Source organism: Toxotes jaculatrix, chromosome 5 (assembly GCF_017976425.1).
Source record: "Toxotes jaculatrix isolate fToxJac2 chromosome 5, fToxJac2.pri, whole genome shotgun sequence".
Lineage (NCBI taxonomy): Eukaryota > Metazoa > Chordata > Actinopteri > Toxotidae > Toxotes > Toxotes jaculatrix.
The window spans coordinates 25,772,982-25,795,670 of NC_054398.1; the positions used below are offsets into that span (position 1 = coordinate 25,772,982).

Here is a 22,689-nt window from a genome sequence, read left to right on the forward strand (position 1 = left end):
TCACAGCCAGGCCAGGTATCATGAGTTCATTCAAGGCCCAGACTGAGCACCTGACAAAATGAGCAACCTGCTGAGCAAATGACAAAAAAAAAGAAAAGAAAGAAAAGTGGATAATTTAACTCGATGAGCCTCGACTGACTGAAAATCTCCTCCACTGCACAGCTGCACCCTCTAATGTTTATCATTCATCTTCCAGCTTTGACTTCCTGCAGAATGTAAACAGAATGATGCTGAGCAGATGAATCTGCTTTCCAAACAGCACGTGAACGCAGCATAATGGTTACGGCCAAAAAACAAACAAAAATCAAAGGAAAGAGCAATAGTAAACTTATCGTTTGGCAGAGAGCTACACGCTCACCGAAGTTCAGAAAAATCTGCTGCTAACTTTTTGGAAACATCCCATGAATAAACAGTGCGTGGAACATAAAATATACCTCTCAACTTCCTGAATTTCCACTTATTTCTTGGAGCTGATAAAAGACTCGCTGTCCTGTATTCAGAGCCTTGAGCCTGCAATGACTCGTGAAAACTGTTCCTCCTCCTGTTCCTCAGATGACTGGTTGCCTACATTTGGGTGAAAGTTTACTTCGTTCCCATGTGGCAAGATGCAGCAGGTGTGACACAACCAAAATAAAAACACAACAAAGATAGAGAAAAGAAGACAAGAAGTGCACGTTAAACACTGATCCACTGTTTGTCTAGTACCAGGTCTGTAAGTGTTTCCTCTAGTTTTATATGTTTAGTATTTGAATTATTCAGATTTTTTAAATTCTTTTTCTTTTTTTTCTTTTATTATTTTTCCAGATAGGTGCTCACTCTAAACAGCCAGAGGGCTCGTGGCATCAGATCCTGCGGATTAATAAATGTGAAAAAGCTTCTGTAAAGTCCAGTTTGATCCAAACTGCTGCCTCAAGCAGAAGCTGGCGTCGGTTGGCTCCGAGCACAGTCCAGTAACATTAGCCCCGTCAAACCTGCTCTTAATCATTCTGACCACAACCAGATGACCACGCACAGTAATCCAACGGTCAAATAATACCCAACCAAAACCCACTTGGCTGCAGTGCAGCAGCTGCATGGAGACCAAACCCTCTGACCATAAGTGGTGGTGAGAGAGAGAGAGAGTAACAGCTCAAGGGAAAAAGCAGAAACCTCCAGACACAAATTCCACGCAAGCAGAAATGCAGAATTTAGAGTATGAGAGGGTGATGAGGATAATAATAAATCTCTGTTGCAGAAAGACACAGTATTAGATCAGTAAGCTGCAGAAATCACTTCACATAGATTTAAAAAGGAAATGAACAACAAAAATCATCAGATCTGTCTGAAGCAGGTTTTTAGGTCTTTTAAATTCTACATGTCGACTCTTTTGTCAAGGTCAAATACTTGTAAAATCTTCCACAGGTGTGTTTCAGGAGCCATGATTCATATCTATCAGCAACAGAAGGTTGGTGAGGGAGGAATATTGAATAACTGGGCGAGAGACATTTAGATTAAATGCGGGGGCGAGAAAAAGAGACAAAGCGCCAGAGTGTGAGAGACTGAAGAACAGACAACAGGGACAAAGAGGAGCGAACGGCAGGAAGGTGTCGGGAGACGCTTTGCCAAAGAAGGAGATGAGGAGAGTTTGGAGAGGGAAACAATACACACAGTCCTAAGCGCACAGAAAGAACAGGGAGCGCAAAGATTGATGGTGAATCCTGGGAAGACTGAGGCTGCGCTTGATGCTGGTGGCTGGATGTGAGCAGGCCAATATAAACACACAACCGCCACCACTGAGGAAAGGCAGGTGTGTGTGTGTGTGTGTGTTTTTGTTATCTCTTCAGGACATTTTCCGGACAGTAAATGACCTCAGTGAAAACAGGAAAAAAAATAATTGAGTGGAAAATTGGAATTAGGGGAATTAAACTGAGAGCTGAAATTTCTGCTTCAAACATGTCTTCATCTCTAACAAACACACACACTTCTCTTTGCTGTGTTTGTGTTGGCCTCGTCTTCATACTTCTGTTCAGAGTCAACAATCAAACACCTTTGAAACTGCACTGAGCTAAATCAGGAGTTGTTAACTGAACTAATTAGACTTTTTCTGCCTAAATTTACCAAACAATCAGTCAACACCAACGACTCAGATGGGCCAACAGCTAACCTTTTTCAATAAAGAAAAATGGTATATAAAACAGTGTAAAATTCCTGTTTCGGTTTACTAGAGCCCAACCTGATGTCTTCAAAGATCTGCTTTTGTCCCATTAATAGTTAAAAAAACCCCAAATTATTTATTGGCTAGCACATAAAACCAAGAAAAACAGCAAATCCTCACAAATGAGAAGCTAGAACTCAGGAATCCTGGAAAAAAACGACAATTATTCAGTTATCAAAACAGTTAGTCATCCAGCTCTAATCTGAAGCTGAAGTATCCAGCAGCAGCGAAGGCACCATGCGAACCTGAAGGGAGCCCTCCGCAGAGCTCCAAAGTAAATAATCAGGAGCGATGCAGTGCCGTCTTTAAACTGCCCTTCAACTCCCCGGATCTTCCCATAAATATTTACATAGAAGCAGAGACCATTAAGGCTCTCCGTCCACCGGCTGCTGCTCTTCGCCTCCAGATCAGGGTCATTACTTATCAGATTAAAGGGTTTTGGTTGTTTAACAGCGTTACTCAGTGAGTATTCAGAGAAAAGAAATGCACAGGTATTCACACTAAATACCAGCTGTCACCATTCAGAGTCTGTCTGCCAAAAGCAACATGCCTTCACTTGTCCTCCTGGTTTACTTTTGTCTTTTTTCACATTCTTCTTTTTTCTTTGTTAAGTGATGACTTTTTCAAAAAACTGCAACCATTATTTCATGAATTGATTTTTATATGGCTGGCTATCAAAACTATCAATCACTAGTCTAGTAAACCAACAATGACATTTTATTTTCACGTTATTTAAATGAATTACGCAGTAGTTCGTTCAGTCCAGTCCTTTCCCCCAATTTAGCTCTGTGTGTTTCTCTTCCTGTTTTGAGCTGTGAAAGGGTTTGTCAATATTTTGTGGTTGTGAGGCCCGGGGTCATGGGGTCACCCTATTACAGCATCCGGGTTAGAGCCAGAGGAGCTAAATCCTTTGAGATCTCATCAGCTGTCAGACACTGAGCTCCCCTGAGGCTCCACTGATCCTATAGATCCATCGGAAGTCGTTAGAGGAACGCTGCGTTATACAGTCCACTTTGATCTGTGAAGGTTTTGTAGGGAAACTGAAACTTCTGCAAGAAAAGAGTTTGTTTTAGTGCCTTTAAATTCTATTAACTTATATTGTGGTGATGATTTATTAACAAAATCCCCTCGCTAGCTTTTTCCAGAGCTCTCAGCCTTAACTCCTTCATGGTGGTTGCTCAGCTGGTTTCTGTACTGATGATGATCATAATATGTGACTGAAAGCTCTGGAACAAGCTGGTAAAGGGACCTTGAGTGATTCTTTTTGATTTAGTCTGTAACCCGCCTGTTATTATTAAGTTTATTTTATTACTTTTAATATCCTAAATCTAAAATAATTCTACCAATTTTTATTGTAATTTAACAGCAAATTTTTCTCATTGTTGATGAAAAAAAAGGCAATTTCATTAAGTTAGCTTTGTTTTGGACCTACACATCCCAACCACTGCACTATCTGTACGAAACATCCAGTATCTGCTGCCCACCCTTTTTGTGGGTGTAACCACTATTCATTTGAGGAAACTCATTACAGTTCATTAGCTGAGATATTTCTGATGGGAGGGATTTAAACTCACAAAGTGTGTGTTTCACTTTACACAATGTGAACTGCAGCCGACTGAGACCTCCAGCAATCACTGTTTAATACAGTTAATACAGTTAACTCTATAGTATTTACTAATGCAGCAGAGATGGAGGGCTCTGAGTGAGATCTCAGTATTATTAGCATCAACCTTTACAGGCATGCTGCCCTCAGTGGGTGAGAGGGTTCAGGGAACGCAGCCAGAGAGAGAGAGAGAGAGAGAGAGAGCAGGCAGAGGGTGATGGAGCGCTGCAAGACAAGATGGAAGAAGGTGGAAGACAGATGAGAGACGTGGTGAGAAACGACAAGCGCTGCGAGGAAGGACAGCAGCAACAAATAAAATCAGATAGTGAAGAGAGAGAGACAGTGGGCGCAGTGAGGCGGGAACAACTGGGGCAAAGAAAGAAGCAGAGGTTGCTCCAAATTTTACATGGAGGAGGAGAAAAGAGCTCAGTGTCTTCAAGTGTCTCATTTAACTCCATTCACTGACTGCGTGAATGTCATGTCAGCCAACATGGCCCTCACACACACACAAAAAAAAAAAAATATTTTCAGGCCAAACAGAGGAGCCCTTCATGGCAGGAAAGATATACAAGCAAACATTACGTTGAAAGACAGGGATGTGCTGGAGGGTGCTCGATTCAAGAGGCTGAGGCTCGGTTCACTTTCCAAAGGCGGGGGGGGGGGGCGGTGGTTAGAGAAAGAGATGAACATGTGGGAAAACAGTGGAGAGTGAAAACTGGAAAAAAAAAACACAAAAAACAAAAGGTGTCCACACTCTGCCGGATTTGAATAAATAAATGAAAGGAAAAAAAAATAAGAAATGAGATGAGAAAATTAGCTTCCGCCTCATGTTGTATTGAAAAAAAGTCCCAGAGGAAGCATAAAGACAGCTGTAATATGATATGCACAGTCTAATCAGTCCTAACAGACATTCCTGATGAATCACACCTTGACATCAGTTCAGCTTCTCTCTGCCAGCTGTTCATCACAGCAGAATTTCTTTGGGTTTGTTTTTTTATTCACTGAGTGTAAGAAATGTAAAGAACCTTATCTGAGCTTAATATATCATCACACAGACGTCGATTACAGATCCATGTTTCTCATGCTGCTTAAACTGACTGGAGCCCTGTCACACTGTCAGACGCTGATCAGTGTCATGCATGTCAAAATTGGCATCCAAATCCAAATTGTGTTACTGAGACAATATTAAAAGACACACAAAGTCAAATTATGTTCAGTGATGAAGTCCACTTAACTTCACTGGAAACATTTTAATATATTTAAGGATGTAAAGCTGTTCTGTTAAAGAGCCTGTTAATGATATTACATTCACTCCACTCCACAGTCCAGCAGAACATGATGGAATAAGCAAAGAGCCCAGAGGAGGACAATCACGGCTACTAAAACCAGAGTGCTTTACCGTGCAAATAGTCCTAAGTGCTGCCGGTTTATAGCCACGCCGTTTTTAAATCAACACTTTGTGTCAGCCGCTGCGCTGCCGGTTACGCCAGTACCAAGGCTCGCTGGGATGATGGTCGCATCAATATATCGACCTGTCCCTCAGTGGGTTCCTGTTTCAGCCACACAGGGTTGAGTCAGTGTGGCACCCTGATCGGTACACCCTCTCTACCTTCAAGCTCAGGCAGCTCTAACATTTTCTGTGACGTGTCGTGGCCTATATAGTGTGTGACAGCCGGAGTCGGTGCCTTGCTCAGGGGCGGTTGGCATTTGAACATCGGCTCAAGTGCGATTTTTCTGTTTATTCAGTGTCATTTGATTTTTGAGAGTTTTTGAATGGATGGCTGTTCTTTTATTTTTTTTCATTACCCGATGTTTGGAGGACAGGAACCATGTCCCACGACCTAAAACCGGACACTCCTTCGTTCACATACCCGCAACCACAAACCTGTGCAAGTACTGTGCAAGGAGAAATTACAGGGTGCAAATGTAAGAAATTGCACCTCGGAGCATCGGCACCTCGGCAGCTCCTTTCAGTGATAACCGACCTGATTTATCTTCCACTCCTGAGATGCCTCCTCATTGACTCCAATCTCTTTTTTTGGTTTTCTAGGGCAGAGCGGCGACAAGCTGACAAACAGCATCGAGCGAGAGAGCAAATCAGGAGCCAGGATTGGCTGAAGATGTGGGGGGAGATCTTTTTGGATCCATTTCTGGTCTCTGGAGATACGGAAGCCTCCAAAACATTGGAGAGCTCTCAATGTGTGTGTGTGTGTCAGCAGGGGGTGGATAGTCCCTTGAGATGCATTGACCCCGGCAGGAATCCTGGGGCCCATCTGTCATTCACACTCCTGCACACACACACACACCAATTAACCCATCTTCGCTTCAACGCGCATTCTCCCAAATTATCAGTCAATGAGCTGTGATTTGGCAGTGACATTTAAACCCAATACACCGCGGAACATAAAACACAGTTTGGACACTTAAGATGGACAAGGTGTCACCTACAGCTCAGGATTAAGTACCAAAACGAAAAGGCCATCTTTATTAACGATTCATCCGTTAATTGTTTTCTCATTATCTGATTAATCACTCAGTTTATAAAATGTCAGAAAACAGAGGAAAATGTTCCCAGGCAACGAGTTAAAGTTGCCTGTATCATCCAACCAGCAGTTCAAGTTGTCTTACGTAAAGCCCTTTAAATCAGGGACCCAGCAGCTGATCTTTGTCCCCAGGGTCCAGCTGCAGGTTAATCTGGACTTTTATACCACAATACAAAGACACTACAGATGTGTTTTCTATGTACAAATCAAAAACGCTGTGATTTAACCTGATGATAAAAGAGGCCACATTTAAAAAACACACCACATAAATCTCAATCGGTATCCAGAGCAGTGATGGTTGGTGGTTACTGTAACACTGAATCACATATCTATCCCAGCAGGGAGTGAGGGGGAGCATCTGACACTCCATGACCTGCAATCACAAGGGATTTCACTTTGCTGGGGGGGGATCAATACCTGCAAAAGGATTTGATTTGACAAAGAGAAACAGATAACAGAGGGTGAGCTATGGATGGGGGAGGTGGGGGAGGTACAGTATAAATTAGACAGAGATAAAAGGGAGCAACAGAGTTTCAGAGGGAGAAAGAGGAGGAAACAGAAAGGAAAAGCCCGGGAGAGACAGTCAGGGGGGCGGGGGGGGGGGGAGAGGGATGGAGGGGAAGTGAGAAAGGGAGGATGAAAGGGAACGATGAGCAAGAGCGAGAACCAACAGAACACATGATGACTGCCTCCTCTGCTGGGCCCTGTTCGCACAGAGCGGTGACCCCCTCATAGTTACGTAATGTGTTGATAGTTCAAAGCGTCACTGAGCCGGCATCATCTTTTTATCACCCAAAACTCATCCAAAACAGAGGTCGTGTTGCTTTTAATCTGCACCATGGAGGAAACAGTGAGGAGGTTAAAGTACAGAGCTACATACGACATGTCATCATGAAGGTGTGTACTGCTGCACAACAATTATGGAGTTCTGAGGTTCACCAAAATCACAGTCGGTGCCTGCAGCTCTAACTGTGTTGACATGATGACAACTGCTGAGTTGCTAAGTTATGAATGTGAGATCATCCCCAGCCACAACTGAACTTCGTTCAGCTGCTTCACAATAAAAGCCACATAAATCTCTTTGCTTCAAGGCTTTTACTGTGAAACAGGATGTTAAACTGCAGGATGCTCTTGAACTGAAGAACACAGTGTACCACTCTCACATGATACACTGTTTTTATGTTGTTTGTTTTTTTTTTTATATTTCCTCTTGGACAGTAAAAATAAAAATAAATAAATAAATCTAATCCTAACCTGACAGAGCTCTGATGTTCAGTATTGACAAACAGGCAAACGCAGAGTGCCTCCGGTGTCAGTGGGAAAGTGTTATTGATGCATCCCCAACAATAAATGTGTTCCCCTATCGGGAAACAGACATGTGTACAGCAGACACCCAGCTGTTCAGGCACAGCACTGCAGGTGTAGTGGGGTTTTTTTGGCTTAGGTTCAGCTCAGGAAGGGAAAAACAACTACATGTATGTTCTTAAATGGAAATCAGTTTGTAATAATGGCTGATTTTCCTTCATACTCGTGGTCGTACTGTACAAACTGAAACCACTGTCAAATACACAATCAGTGGATGCTCATGGCGTCACGTCTCCAAACTATTTAACTTGACCGGCCTCAATGGGACTGATTCCAAAATCCATCACTCATTTATCTCTGTGTCTCTCTGTGGTTGGTTGAGGGGGTGGGTTGGTGGTGGTGGGGGGAGTTGGCTGTTGTGTGGCTTGGGGCGTCGATGCTGTCAGCAGAGGCAGAGACCTGACATTACCCAGTGAGGAACCAGGCCATTCTTATATAACCAACCCAGCAGAGGAAACAACCCCAGGACAGGGCTGATTCGCTCCTGGTCTTTTCCTGATCGTGTTGTGATTCAGCTTTGAAGGTCAACGACACCAGAAACATCAAAAACTTAAATGATGTTTTCATTATTTTATTTTTTTTCCCTGCAGGGGCAAAGACAGAATTGTGAACTTTGACAAGTTGACTTTTATTTTCTCTTTTCAGTCTCCTGTATTTTATCAGTCACTTTAAGCAGGATAAAATGTGTTTATTAATATAATATAATATAATTTATATAAATAATATATAATATATATTATATATTATATATATAATATAAGAATATTCACTAAACAGCTGCTGCTTCACCAAGATATTTAAAAGGAAAATGGGATTTTGGTATTTTCTCAGCAAAGAGCTATGAGGCCGAGGTGTGACACACTCGAAAAAAAAAACATTCCTTTTTAAAGTGAGGAGCACCCGCATCTATATACATCTGCTTAAGACAGAAATACAAACACACACAAACACACAGAGTCATACACCTCTACTGTTAATGTGTTACTATGCAGACTAGAGGCTGAGGGAGGCCTAGCGTGGTGATATTTTTACCCAGAATCCCACTCGGCGGCAGCTTTCTCCACTCATGTTTAATGAGCTCAGCTGATAGCTTCAATGAAAGTTTGATGAAGCCCCAGATACTGTATGCCCACATACACACACACACACACACACACGGGAGGACATACAAACTTACAAACACACACAGGGGACCGAAAACACACGCACTATAAAAGCCGTCTTCTCACAGCTTGAGGCTGAGTTATCTGCTGTGTGAAAAAGTAGCTTAGGATCTAATGATAAGTAATCCTCATGTGAATGAGCACAGAGACCCACTTTATTCTGTCATGTGATGTTTCATCACCGCACATCACGTCCCTCTCTCCTACACACACACCAACCGATGAAAATCACGACTCCACATTCCCAGGACTTCCTAACCCTCTTATCCTAAATCTCTCTCGCACAAACAATAGTAACCCCAATAAATCGGGACAATTTCAGAGCTCCTATGAGACGCTGGATACCAGCCAAACACCCGCTGACTGAGATGGAGGTTCCTCCTTCACCATGGCCTCAGAAGAATTTCAAACCTGCAATGAAGTTTGATTTTCTAAGGACTTCTCTGCCATGGTTTGGTCATGGTCTTTAAACGGCTTCAGCCTTAAGAGAATTGAATCTGTCTGAGCTTTAAGAGAGCCTGAGTATCCCATGATGGTCTGAATGCTGTTTCCACCCTGAAGTGAACACAGTAATAATTGGTATTTTGTGTTTCTCAGGCGCAAAGTTCATGAAAAACCGCCACCATTTTACAGCTTCAGGAGGCTGAGATTAAAACCCACACAATTTTGTTACAGTTTAGTTCAATTAGCAAACGAGACCAATAAGAGCACTCAGGGAGGCAGTTAGCTTAGCTTAGCATAAAGACTGGAAACAGGGGGAAACGAGTAGCCTGCTCTATCCAATGCAGTGCTGATTACTGAGCTTTAAATGTGTTAGTAGACACAATATTGGACAGAACCAAATGAGTCAGGCTAAACGTGCCCTGGCTCCAGCTCCATACATGACGCACAGGCATGAAATTGATATTGATCTTCTTATCTTGTTCTGAGAAATGAAGCAAGTAAGAGTATTTCCTAAAATGTGGAACTAATACTCAACAGCGATGCACTGAGCAGTTTGGTATATAGAAAAACTAACAATTAAATTTACATTTTTTTCACTGAAAATTTTATTTGAACAGTTCAAAATAAAAGCAAAGCTATAAAAGGACCCCAAATACACGACTAGCAATTATAGAAAATTTCAACAAAAAAAAAGTCAAAATAAAGCCTATAAATCTCTTTATGCATATCTGCTGTTCTGGCTCCACAACAACCCACACAACAGACACACACACACACACACACACACACACACAATCACAGACATACACATATAGAGCCCATAAGCTCTTCAATCCCTCAGCTATATGCAACTGTTCTTTTTTGAAAACATAATGCAGGCAAGAAAACGTTAGACAAATCAAACCGGGGCAAACACTTCGGAGCAAGCACACAAACGTACATTTTAGTTAATACACACACACACACACAGAGCATGACTTGCAGCTGTGTGGAGGGGCTCTGCTGCCCAGTGGAGTCAGCTCCTTGCAGCCTATTTTTATCCTTAATGCCACAGTAAACCAACACAGGCCTGCTGCTTGATTAAACCTCATAGTCCCTGTGGGCACAGGCACAAAAAGCCCCCCAACATCTGATAGGGTCGCAAGTGTGTTTATTACTCACTCTGTGTGTGCGTGTGTGTGTCAGAATTTGTGAAGCAGTCATGTGCGTGCATATCTATTTTTCTGATTAAATGTATGTCAGCACTTTGTATCCGGCTGATTTAACCTCATGCCTCAAAAAAAAAAAATCCTGCAAGCACAAAAATAACACACACACAGAGATACATGCAAATTTGCACAGTAATTGGACCAGAACAAAATGTTTTATCACTGGTTTGTACATAAATACAAAGTTTTAAGCACTAGTCAATAGCTGCATGCGCACACACACACACAGACACACACACTGACACCTCAGTGTATGTAAACACTCGTGTACTAAACCTGAACGTGTGTATTACCACCGGCTTGGCAAGACAGGCGAGATGAAAAAGGCCGAGGTACAAGCCAAAGGGCTCATATCCAACAGCTCCTCTGATATCACACATCAGTTAAAAATCACAGAGCTCAGCAACCCTGACCACACACACACACACAGAGACACACACGGACCAACACAAGCTGCCCCATCACAAAGACAAATATAGACCGAAAAACAACACCACGATGCTCCAGGCAAGAAATCAAATTGTTTGTCAAAAGGCCACAGCGGCTGCTGAAAAGCTGAAGTTTCACCGTTTTACCAGAAATTACACTTTTGGAGAAAAAACAGGACGTCTGAATGAGGGGTTACCTGCCACAGCGGCTGGTAATGAGCAAAAATGCCACAACCTCCACAACTTCCACAACCACCAAACCAAGCGCTTTTTATAGGACATTTTGGTCATGGCTGGAGGTCAGCTGTCACCCTGGGAAAGACTGCTGCATGTTCCAAACAGGCCTGAGCTCTGAGTGTGAGTTCACTGTTTACATTCCCAAACTGTAGCAAGAGGACTCAGCAACAAACCTTGTTTTTTTTAGAGCATGTTTTTTTGTTTTGTTTTGTTTTGTTTTGTTTTGTTTTTATATAAAACTGAAATGACTGATAAATTATTCCTGATAATCCATTAATCAGCTTCTCAAATATGAGGATTTGGTGTTTTTTTGTTTTTACACTGAATGTCTGGGTTTTTGGACTGCGGGTTGGATAAAATAAGAGACCATCTTGGGTTTTAAGGATATTATAATGGCAAGAGAGGGGATTATTTACCTCTTTACCACGTCCACTGACCAATTTTCTATGGGAAAACTTGAATTAATGTTATAAAATTAAACAAAATTTATGGATATTCTCCATCACAGTGTCTCAGAGTCCAGGGTTTCTTCTTCGAGTTGCTCATTATTGCTGTAACCAAAGAATGTTTTTACTATTCAGTTGTTCAAAATACAACCTCAGGGAAACCTCAGTGTTCTCACAAGTGGTGATTTGTAATGTCATTGATTAAGGAACCGAAGCTTCAAACATGTTATGGATTTTTAATAAAAATGGATCAGCCCTTCCACAGCTAGCCATCAGCTGTGACTGGGGCTGATGTCTGGGGCGGCGGGTGTGGGCTCCTGCTGAACGTCCCAGTGACTAACAGCCCTGAACAGACACCACCTCCTCAGACCGGGCCTGCACAGCCGCTCTCGTGAGGACTGACGAGATTTTCTACCAGCATTTCACACTTCAGCCTTTTCTTTCATCCAAAGTGACGTGCAAGGAAGCAGAAAGGAAGGAAGTCAGAGTCTTCGCTCAGAGACGTTTCACGCTGAGGTGTGTGAATCTCAGCTCTTTCAGGAATTAGACCAAATCAGTCCAACTGACAGATCATTAGGTTGCTGTTAAACATAGTCAATGAATTACAAGTTGCGGAAAAGAGCAGCGGCAGCATGTCGTGGGCTGAAGATGGAGATAATGACCGAAAACCCGGAGACACTTTGGACTGAAAGTCTCCACAGCCGCTGCCCACTCAGACAGATTAAGGTTGTGAGCGTGGGCACTGATATGACATACATCACTTTGGCAGAACAGTTTCTTTTTTCCTTACACATAAATACGTTTGCAGTTCTTCCTTTTTCCTCATTTCAAACTGTCACTTTAAAACACAGATTTGTCCCAATCAGGACCATCACTCCTCTAGACCACCACGTGTTCATTAGATCACAATTTCCCTTCCAGCTGCTCAGAAAATGTCACACACACACAGGGAATATTCAGTCAATACTATTGATTGGCCTGAGGTCCCCTATAAAGGGCAATGAGCAGGAGAGAAGAGACTTTCATACAAGCTGCAGGATCACATCATTAGAAACCTCCCACCTGCATCAGCTGCTACAGCACCAGAGAATATTACATTTTGTGTCATGAACAAATGTTATAATTCACAATACCTACTAATGAGTGCCACAATAGAATATGACTCAGTTACTCCATTACAGACGGTGCAAGAGACAAAAATCAGAGTCACAGCGACGCGCTCGGTCATACTGAAATGAACAGGTGAGATAAAGAGGTGTAAGAGCAAGAACAGCAGAGGAGACAGGTAGAAAGGATTCTTCATTCTCAGATAAGAGGTTATTAGAGTGAGGAGAGAGGAGGTAGGGAGGTCCTGTCCGTGTGGACGGGAACATTTTTCTCACCCTCAGGTGAAACAGTAGACTCTGGTGGACAGAACATATTTTTGCTTTTTTCTTGTTAAACACTGTAATCAAGGAATCACAATAAGCCACTGGTTTGTTTTAAGGGCTCACAATCAGAACAAAGGTGGGGGAGCCACTGTTTTAGATTATATTTGTTTTTCTAGACCTAGTGTACCTAATAAACACGCAACCATTTCCATCCACTGAGCTCATCAGAAGCCCCTGCTCCACATCACATCCATCCAGATCTTCAGCCCTTCACCACCACCACCACCACCAGTGACTAGACTCCACTGGGATATTTTTCCAGTCCTCCTCTTGCTGTCACTACCCCCTTAAACCAATGATGTCATGATTGGGTCTAAACGCCAGAGAGTCCTCATCTGTGTCTTAAGTGTTTCCTACTGTGGACACCAAGTCAAATAAAAGAACTGAATGACTCTTTAAGTGAGTCGCGTCTCTCCTGGTTGAACTGCAGCTGCAGATTAATGTCCGTCTGAAATGTGAAAGAGGTCAAACTTTACTTTAATATTCGGGAAAGTGAATCATTCATCATGAATGTGTTCTGTGTCACCACACTTTTCTCTTCGTCATCCAAAAACTCATACATGAAACACGCAACCCATTTTCAATATGACACCTGAGAAATTTTCTTCTCCTTCTTCTTCTTTCTTTTTTCATTGACTCATAACCTCATCTTCACGTTATGTATATGTCAACTTAAACTTAATTCCAGCCTTAACCCCTAAACCCTTGTCTCGCGGCCCTGACGGTGATAAGAACAGGCCAAACTGTAATCGCTCTGCAGACTGAAAGTCAGTTTGGTCCTCACAAAGTTAGAAACACAAAGAAACACACACAGGAGAAAACTCTTTGGTGACTCAACATCGGCTCAACATGCGCTCATAACACCCCCTCCGTCCCTTTCTAATGCCTCCTCCCGTCAAAAAACCTCTAATGTACATAGCAGGGCTTCCCATAAAGAGACCACGCTGTAATGACGCGGTGCCTCCTGGCACTGTTAAAAACAACATCTCACAGAGCTGAATTAAAACAGCCTGGGAAGGGCAGAATTAAATCAACCCCAACGATGACGGCTTGTGGTGAAAACAGCGGCTAAAAGGCATTGGCTTGACCATAAACTGCTCTTAACGTCTTCTCCAGTATTCGGCTCGATGGAACACAATGAAGTTGGAAAACAATTTTTATTAAATCAAGGTTTGTGGGGTGTTTGACATCGAAGTTACGTTAAATCTTCATTAAACCTCTTGGTATATGGCTGCTGGAAACAATTAGGTTCTTTATTGTTTGATCTGTCGATTGTTATTTCTGTTAAGTGATTTTAAAATGTCTTTAAAAAAAGTGAGAAATTCCATTGGAAATTTCCCACAGCCCAAAGTGATGTCACTCACATTGTCAGTTCTTTCTGACCAAAAGATTTTACAGTAATATAAAACAGAGAAAATCATTGTGTTTGGTATTTTTGCCTCATAAATGATTTTAGTCTTTAATGGATTATCAAACATTCTCAGTTTATCAACTATATAATTCCATATTAAGGGACCTTTTACTACTTTAAACCTCATTGATATACCATATATTTTCCTCTTATTTAAAGTGTGAGTGTTCACACATTTTCTCTTGGCATTTATCTCACTCTGGGATAAAACTTCTCAAATATTTGTGCAAGTAAATCCCTGGAATTACAACTGATTCATTTTCCAGTTTGACTGGCAACCAAGTGTTTATGCGGAGAAGTACTCAGTTCATTATCATGAATCAGAATCAGAATTTCTGCAGGACAGAGCTTTACTCACACCACGCTCCATCCCGACTCAGCTGCCAGGACCTGGGCATCCAAATAACTCTGGCACCGTGATCCGGTCTTGCCACACGGCCCGGTTGGCGAGGCAAGAACCAACTCTGGTGTGAAACAGAGGGTCACGAGCACACCGGCTGGGCCGAAGCAGCAGGTACGCCCTCTAATCTGTGTCAGTCGGACAGAGAAGAGCTGGCACGCTCTGAAACAGTTACTCTCAGCTCTGTGCCATTAAGGCCCCGGAGTCTGCAGGTTTTTCATTCCAACAAACCACCACACTGACTGATTCCGCTGATTAGCAGGTCTTTATCCAGGGAGGAGGAACTAATTAACGAAATGAGCTGGATGGAATTAAAGCCTACAATGGGGCCTAAATGCCACCAGTATGAGAACCACTGACTTAAAGAAGAGAAGCAGCAAGGATGTTCTCTAATGAATAATTCTGCAAAATGAACAAATATGTCAGGTCTTAGAGGACGAATTTTCTGTCTGAATTATCAAGTGCAGTTTACCAAATGCAGTTTTTCTGTTTCTTTTCACCGTTTTTTGATGTTTAAAAAAAAAGAAATTAAACATTTAGTGAAAAAAAAATAACAAAAACTTACAAGATGCAACCAACTCCTCCTCAGAGCCACGCATTAACTCCCACCTCTCATATTCACATTTAATTCCATTTGTGTGACGTAGAAATCTGTGATTAACTCGTAAGATTTAACAGAAGCCAAACTCTAAGGTCCGTGAGCAGAACACGAGGTGGTGGAAAGCATTTCTCTACACCAGCCTGTGCACAGTACGTATGTACGCCCCACTCACTTTCCCAAAGTCATAAACCTTCCATGGAACAACAGCTGTATTTGTGTATAGATGAATCTGATAAAACTATGCATTAAAAGTTCCAAATTTAAGAGTCTGATTCTCACTTGGGACACACAAGTAAACAACATCTGCACAGGAAACCACTAAAATCAAAGTAAGAAGCTAAACCCTGGTCTGTACAAACTGCACAGGTGTGACCTGCTGTCCCTTACAAAAATGCTTGGCGACAAGAAGCAACAAACACGAGTGAACCCCCCCCCCCACAGAAACCCTGTTTTCTGCGGATCTCACCAAAAAATTGCTGTCAAGGGCAAGAACACAGCCGCCAGTGTTGCTGAGGAACTCGATGTCTAGACAAAGCAGCGGCTGTGTTGAAGCAGAACTCACAGCCCCCTCAACAGCACTTTCTTCACCCACATCAGTCACGACCTCCAGCCCCCCCAGGGGCAAAAAGCACCCTGGTTCACCCTGAACAGAACAGCACCGAAGATCGCACCATGAGCAACACAGAAGTGGAGATGGAGGGGAGCACAGGGTGCTTGTTAGGGCCGTTGCCTTGGAGAGGAATGGCGACTATGAGAGCACAAAAATGCAGATGGAGTGCTGTAGTAGCTGCTGAATGCTTGTAAATTTAATTGCTTTCGCTACAATGCATTACTGCGAAGCCAACAGGGAGACAGTAAGTCGTGCTGGAGAGGGGCGTAATCGATTAATGGCTGAAACAGAAAAGGAGGCAGAGGCCCTTATTCCCACACTGACTAAACTAAAACCTCTCACAATGAGGAACCGCAGGACTGGATAGTGGTTAAAACAACTGTGAACGTGCTAAAAACTGCACCGTTTCTTTATTTCTTAACCTTTCAGTGCTCTTTTTTTTTTCTTTTCCCATTTTCACACTCGCACAGATTCACTCTTTCACACCAGCAGTTTTCTACCAGCCTTCATGCTTTGCTCAGGTCATCTGTATATCTGTGGATGCTGCATCAAATTTTTCTGCAAAAAATATCCGGGTAGCAGCTTCTCAGTTTTAGCAGGCGAAGTAGGTCACATCAGTTGTCATTAGTCAGGCTTAATTCCCGTGAGTAACTCGATAAAAGAACAAAATTAAATTTGTTTGTTGCCTGGATAAAGTGCTCTCAGGAACCCGGTCTCTGTGCTCAGCCAAAGATCTTCTGTGAGGGAAGACGTTCCACTCTGTACAATTTGAAGTGGAGTGTTTTGTGGTTTTGTGATCCATCTGATCTCTACAGTCACACTCTCCCAGTTAATCTTTCATTCATGCCTCATCAAAAAATTTAAGCTTGAATCAGGGGCTCCAGTATTTGGCTCAACACAGTCCTGACAAAAAAGCTATGTCAGATTAATTAGACTACAGGTCTGTTATTTCAGTGTGGCAGACACATATTCACATCGACATTTAGGTAAGTGGTGAACCAACCAACCGACTGACAGATGAAGCAACCAAAAAATCCCTCATATCTTTGGAGCCGTCTCTCTAACCTCCTGCGTTCGCTTGGCATCAGCTCACAATCCCACTCCGTCGATATCCCAGGCCTGAGCAGGCCTCCATTTTGTAATGACTCAGAGGCGTTCTTTGACATTTAGATTAGAGCGTCTCTTCCACTCACAGCCTCTCACACACCTCCCTCCCTTTCATTTCACACATGTTGCGGCTCAGCCGCCATCTTTCTGTCACCATCTCACACAGAAGCTCGAGGAATCTGCTTCTTGGCAAAACGCTCTGTGACACGCACCAGTACATTCACCTCAGGTGTTAGACTGCACCGAGAGAGGCCGGGAGTGGACTCTCTGCAGCAGGTGGGTGGTTCACTGTTTTGCTCAAGGGCACTTCAGCAGGGACGAGCCTGATCATTTTAACCCATGTGATAACAGCTAAAAAAAAAAAAAAAAAAGAAAGGCCATAACTGAAAGGACTAAAACATAAAAAGCAGTTTCGACTGTTTGCAAATGACTTTCCTCATTAGAGAATCATTGTTAAATTAATGATGATATCCTGGTGTAAATGTTAATGACTGGTACCCTCCATGTCTCACTGGTGGAATTGCTGGTGTTGCTGCATATAAAAATTAAGACCACATTTCCCATAAACCCTGTCGGCTCTAGTCATAAAAAGGATGTTGCACTGTTGCACTCGCTTTTACTGAAAAAGATCAGCATGTAGTGACACTGTACATGAGCTTTTTGTCCTAACATTGTTGTTAACGTAAATTTTATAAGCTAAACTAAACTTTTATTAGCTAAACTTTTATTTTGGAAGGCTTCTTCCTGTTTTGCACCATGAAGCAACAAAGTGAATCCTTTCAAATTAAAAAACAGTGAATTACAAAGTAAAATGCAGAGTAGAAGCGGAAAAAGCCTCCATTTATGATCATTACATTCTGGATAATACTGAATATACTGATGAAACATTTGAGAGTTCAAATCTTTTGGTAAGAATCTACTACATTCAGTTATTAAGTTATGAACTGTGGTGGAGACACCAGTATATCTTTATCTATTTACTTCTGATGGTATTTAATCTACATCATAACATAATGAACCATTAATTAGTGTTCAGCATAGTTATGATTCACCCTCAGCGCTCATCTGGGAAAAGTGCTTGTAAGTCTACACTGATTCGGAAAAATAAATGTGTTGAGCTGTAGAACAGCAGAATAAAATCATGAAAAGATCTAAATAGACACCAACATATGTAATTCATTAAATCTTTCATTTTGGGCACATTAAACCTCCCTCAGAGTCTCACTGGTGACACCACTACTAATATCCAGTGTCATAATGGGTGTTGTTTTGTGATGTATTAATTGCATCTTACCACAGCTAATGGCAGTAAAGTTTTATCTGTCGTGTTCTTGTGGAGCTGCAGCTGGAAAAACCTCCCACGCTTCTCTCTCTGCTGCCTCTGGCTACATCAGCAGCAGCAGCAGCAGTGAGCGAAAAGCAGGTTAACAGGCTGAAAACGACAAACGTTATTTCACGTAGAGAGCTAAAGAAGAGAGAATAGTACCTGTACGTGAGTGAAAGAGTGAGCGACAATGGGTGTGAGAGAGTGAATAAGAGATCATCTTTACAGTAAAAATGTGTCCTGTTGCTGGTCAGTTACACCACAGTCTGTCGTTGGGATGAAGTTGACGGCAGCCACTTGTCAAAATGTCAGTTCACTGAAATAGCATCTGCTGGGGTTGAGCATTATGAAGATATTACGCTCCATGGCCACTTTATGAGGTAGAGCCATAAAGTCTAATTTCAGTTTTGGTTGACACCTTCACAGAGACGTTACTTTAACTATTCATATGTTTATTATTAAGGTTGTTCTTTGCAGCGGTGGTGAACCAGAGTACATGTTTCTAATGTTTTGGTCCATCCTGTTTACAAAACACATTTCTATATAATATAGTCCAGTACAACGACACCACCAAATGTCACCTCTGTGAGGTTTTAATAAAAAACTGTCCATTTTTGTGACAGAAGAACATGTGGCAGAGCTGTTGTACTGGATTGCATCAGATTGTACACATGGCAAATAAAGGTGTGAGGGAGTGTTTATAATGAGACCACAGAGATTTGTCTGTAACTGGAGGGTTTTCTCTTAGGGATGCAACGAAAAGCTATTTTCATTTGTGCTTTTTGGATTAATCAACTTAGTGAATAAATGACAAAAACGTCTTTTGAGCTTTTTTTTTGTCTGAGTTATGAGCCTGTTGGTTCTGAAACACAGATGTTCCTCTCAGGTTATTTCATACACAAGCAGTTTTCAATCATCATGTATGTGTGATGATATTTCGAATGCTTATGAAATGCTGTTTATTTTACATTTTGCAACATTAACTTAGCAAAGTACATGTGTTACAATAACCAGCCTCAATTCCTCTGTTCTGCTTCAACCGCTGACAGAAACAAACCAACCGACCGTCAGACTGAAAAATGACAAACCAGGTTTCACGCCTCTCACAAGTGTCAGAAAGTGTCCGAACACTTCCTAAATTCGAAGAGACTTGATGTCTTGTTACAGGTGGAAACTATTGTACAAGCGTCGGGAGATTTAACTTCGATAATTCCTGCGGACAGGGTCAGGTAAGGCCAGCGGAGTTGACTATTTTTGCGTTTGCGTCACCATCTCTCATTTCATTCCCCACCTCATCACGTGGAGCGGCCGTGTGTGCGTGTGTGTGTGAGTTAGAGTATTCATGACGCTTTCAGCTCACATCAAACAGCAGCCATGTCATCAAATCAACTGACCGAGAGACCCTGGGAGAGAGAAAGGGAGAGAGAGAGAGGCTGAGAGAGACAAACACCAGAGGGAAGAGTGGAACAGCGGGATTTTGGACTGATCTACTTCATGAAATACACATAACACATACACATAAATAATATATGCACTCAGCTGGCACTTTATTAGGTACACCTTGCTAAAACGAATACAGCAGTCCAGCAATAATTCCTCCTTCATGAAGGTTATAATGTTGAATTTTGTTGAATCTGTTGTCGAGATGTGTTGATTCAACTTTGTGGCCATGTTGGAGGCTGCCGTTTGTGGTGTTGTTGCACTGTATTGAGTTATTCTGACAGGTGTTAATTAGGTGTAATTATTTTGTCCGCCCTATTCAAATCAACGAAGCTGGGCTAAATAACAACAAACAACACCTCTGTGAACAAACAGCACCACAAACTGCTTCCTCCAAAACGACCACAGTGGAATCATCACCTCTCTGAAACGTCAGTTAAAGAACGAACATTATAACCTTCATGATGGAGGGCTTATTACAGGACTGTCAGGATGGCATCATATCTCTCTGCAGAGTGAAAGCAGAAGAAAAACAAAGAGGAGAAAAAACAGATTATGGCCACTGGGCAAAGCACTAACTCTACCAGGGCTGCGGGTCAATGCGACAACTCGCAGCTGAATCTATACTTCACTTACAGCTGTTTTTGCCAAGATATTAAAAAGGTCTCATCAGACTGAGGACGCTAAAGCAGAGAGAAGTGTCTCATCCCCAGCAGTTGAGATGTGACAGATGTGAAAAACTTAACAACCAGAGGACGTTAAACCTGCCAACATGGGGTATTTTCCTCTCTGGTTCCTTATGAGCATCACAGATCAGCAGGGACAGTGAAGCTGCAGGATTTTCAATTTCTCTTCCATATGGAGCCACAAAGAAAGTGAAGCCGCTCAGAGCATCTTTCAGACATGAGCAGGAGGGAAACCATTAGTTGATTCATCAGGACGTTATTTATCAATTATCATTCATTTGTTGTTCATATTGCTTTTTTAAGTTAAAAAATTTAACTTTCTCTGATTCCAGCTTCTTGACTGAGGATTTGATGCTCTGCTCTGTTAAATCTTTTTTCTAAATGTCTTTGGACAAAAAAAAAAACATTTTTAAAGATGTAAACCTAAGTTGTGGGAAACTCAAGACAAGTAATTAATAACATTAAAATCCCAACTCTGGCTCCCTCCCGCTGAATTCTCTCATACAGTAACGAACTCTGATAACACTGTGCATGTTTTTCTAAGCGATGAGCAGCCAGAAAAATCTGACACTTCATTCCTTCCATGTTTGATTTTGATTTTTTGACCCAGAAACACAAACACATACAGTCGAGTGTCCGACTTCACAAGAACATCTCACACTCCCACGGCAGGGAAACAGACAGAGCAAGGCGCTGATCACTGCCAGGGTTGGGGGTTCGACTCCCACCGGGGCCGTACGGCCATGAGCTGTATGCACTCGCAGCACCGTGAGGCACTTTAGATAAAAGCCTCCAGCAAACGACATATGTTATATAATTATGTAAAGAATGGGGAGAGAGACGGGAGGCTGAAGAGTGAAATATAGGTCTATATGGGGGGGGGTTACAGTGAGGGGGAGAGAGAGGATTAAGAGAGAGAGAGAGAGAGAGGGATGGTTGCTATGACCTACTTCCTAAGCACTTCACCAATCGCTTCATTTCACAGTGAAGATTTTCTGTGTGCGCAGGACACACACAGCGAAGACACGCACACGCACACGCACACGCACACACACACACACACACACGACATGGAATCACACATGCAAGTACACAAAAAAGAAGCACCAAGTACACAGGACAGGAGACAGGCACAGAAAAACATTTAAATACGTACAATTAGTGGACCACAAAGCACATAAAGAATCCAAAGGCCTGTTTCACATGCAGTAAAGGCTTTAAGGACATTAAGGTGCTCCGTAAAAGGATGACTGACAGAAAACGTTCCTCGTACGCTCTAACACAAGAGCGAGGAGACAGGGTGGATTATGTAAAAGCCTTTATTCAATCAGACATTTTAATGGTTTTAAATGTTTCTACCACTGTGAGTCTTTGTTAGGATGGAGACAGTAAAGAAAAGCCTTCTCAGACAATTATATAACACACAATGAAATGACCAACAGATGCACGCAATGGTATTAAAATATTATTCTAATGAAGGTAATAAAATATTAGCCAAACAACTCTTATCACGGTGTATGAGGGCGTCTCATAAATAAGTACCACTGAAAAGATTGCTCAGAAAAAAAGTCTAGAATCTATTTCAATCAGACCCAGTTGTGCTAAGCCATTCATTATGCCTTTTCTCCTCGGTCTGTACATTACAGACTCAAGAACAGTTCTTTTCTGTGTAAAAGGGAAAAAGAAAAGGCAGGTGGCTGTGTTGATGGAAGCACACCGATTCGTGTAGGAGTGAGACAAGGAGTGTGAAGGCTTATCACACAACACCACACTGTTATCAAATTATCACGCCGGCACTCACTGTATCTTTTGTCACAGCGATCACAAGGTAAACAGCAGAAGCACAGTGTTCATGTTAAAAAGTGATCTGCACATGCCAACGAAGCGGGATGACGCTGAGCCAGGTTCATCATCGGCTTCATCAAATTTTCTGTTGATTGCGTGGATCTATGAAATATCGAAAATACTATTTAAACTGTTTAATTCAACCAGAAAAGCAGCAAATGACAACATCTAAGAAACTTTAAGCAGCAAATGTTAATTTTGTCG

The 22,689-nt window shown here is 42.2% G+C and overlaps 1 protein-coding gene across 1 annotated transcript in view; it reads right to left on the reverse strand.

Annotated features, from left to right (window-relative positions):
* The window catches only part of cttnbp2 (cortactin binding protein 2), a 106,886-nt gene that overhangs the window by 71,949 nt on the left and 12,248 nt on the right, over positions 1-22,689 (reverse strand). The window lies entirely within an intron of this gene.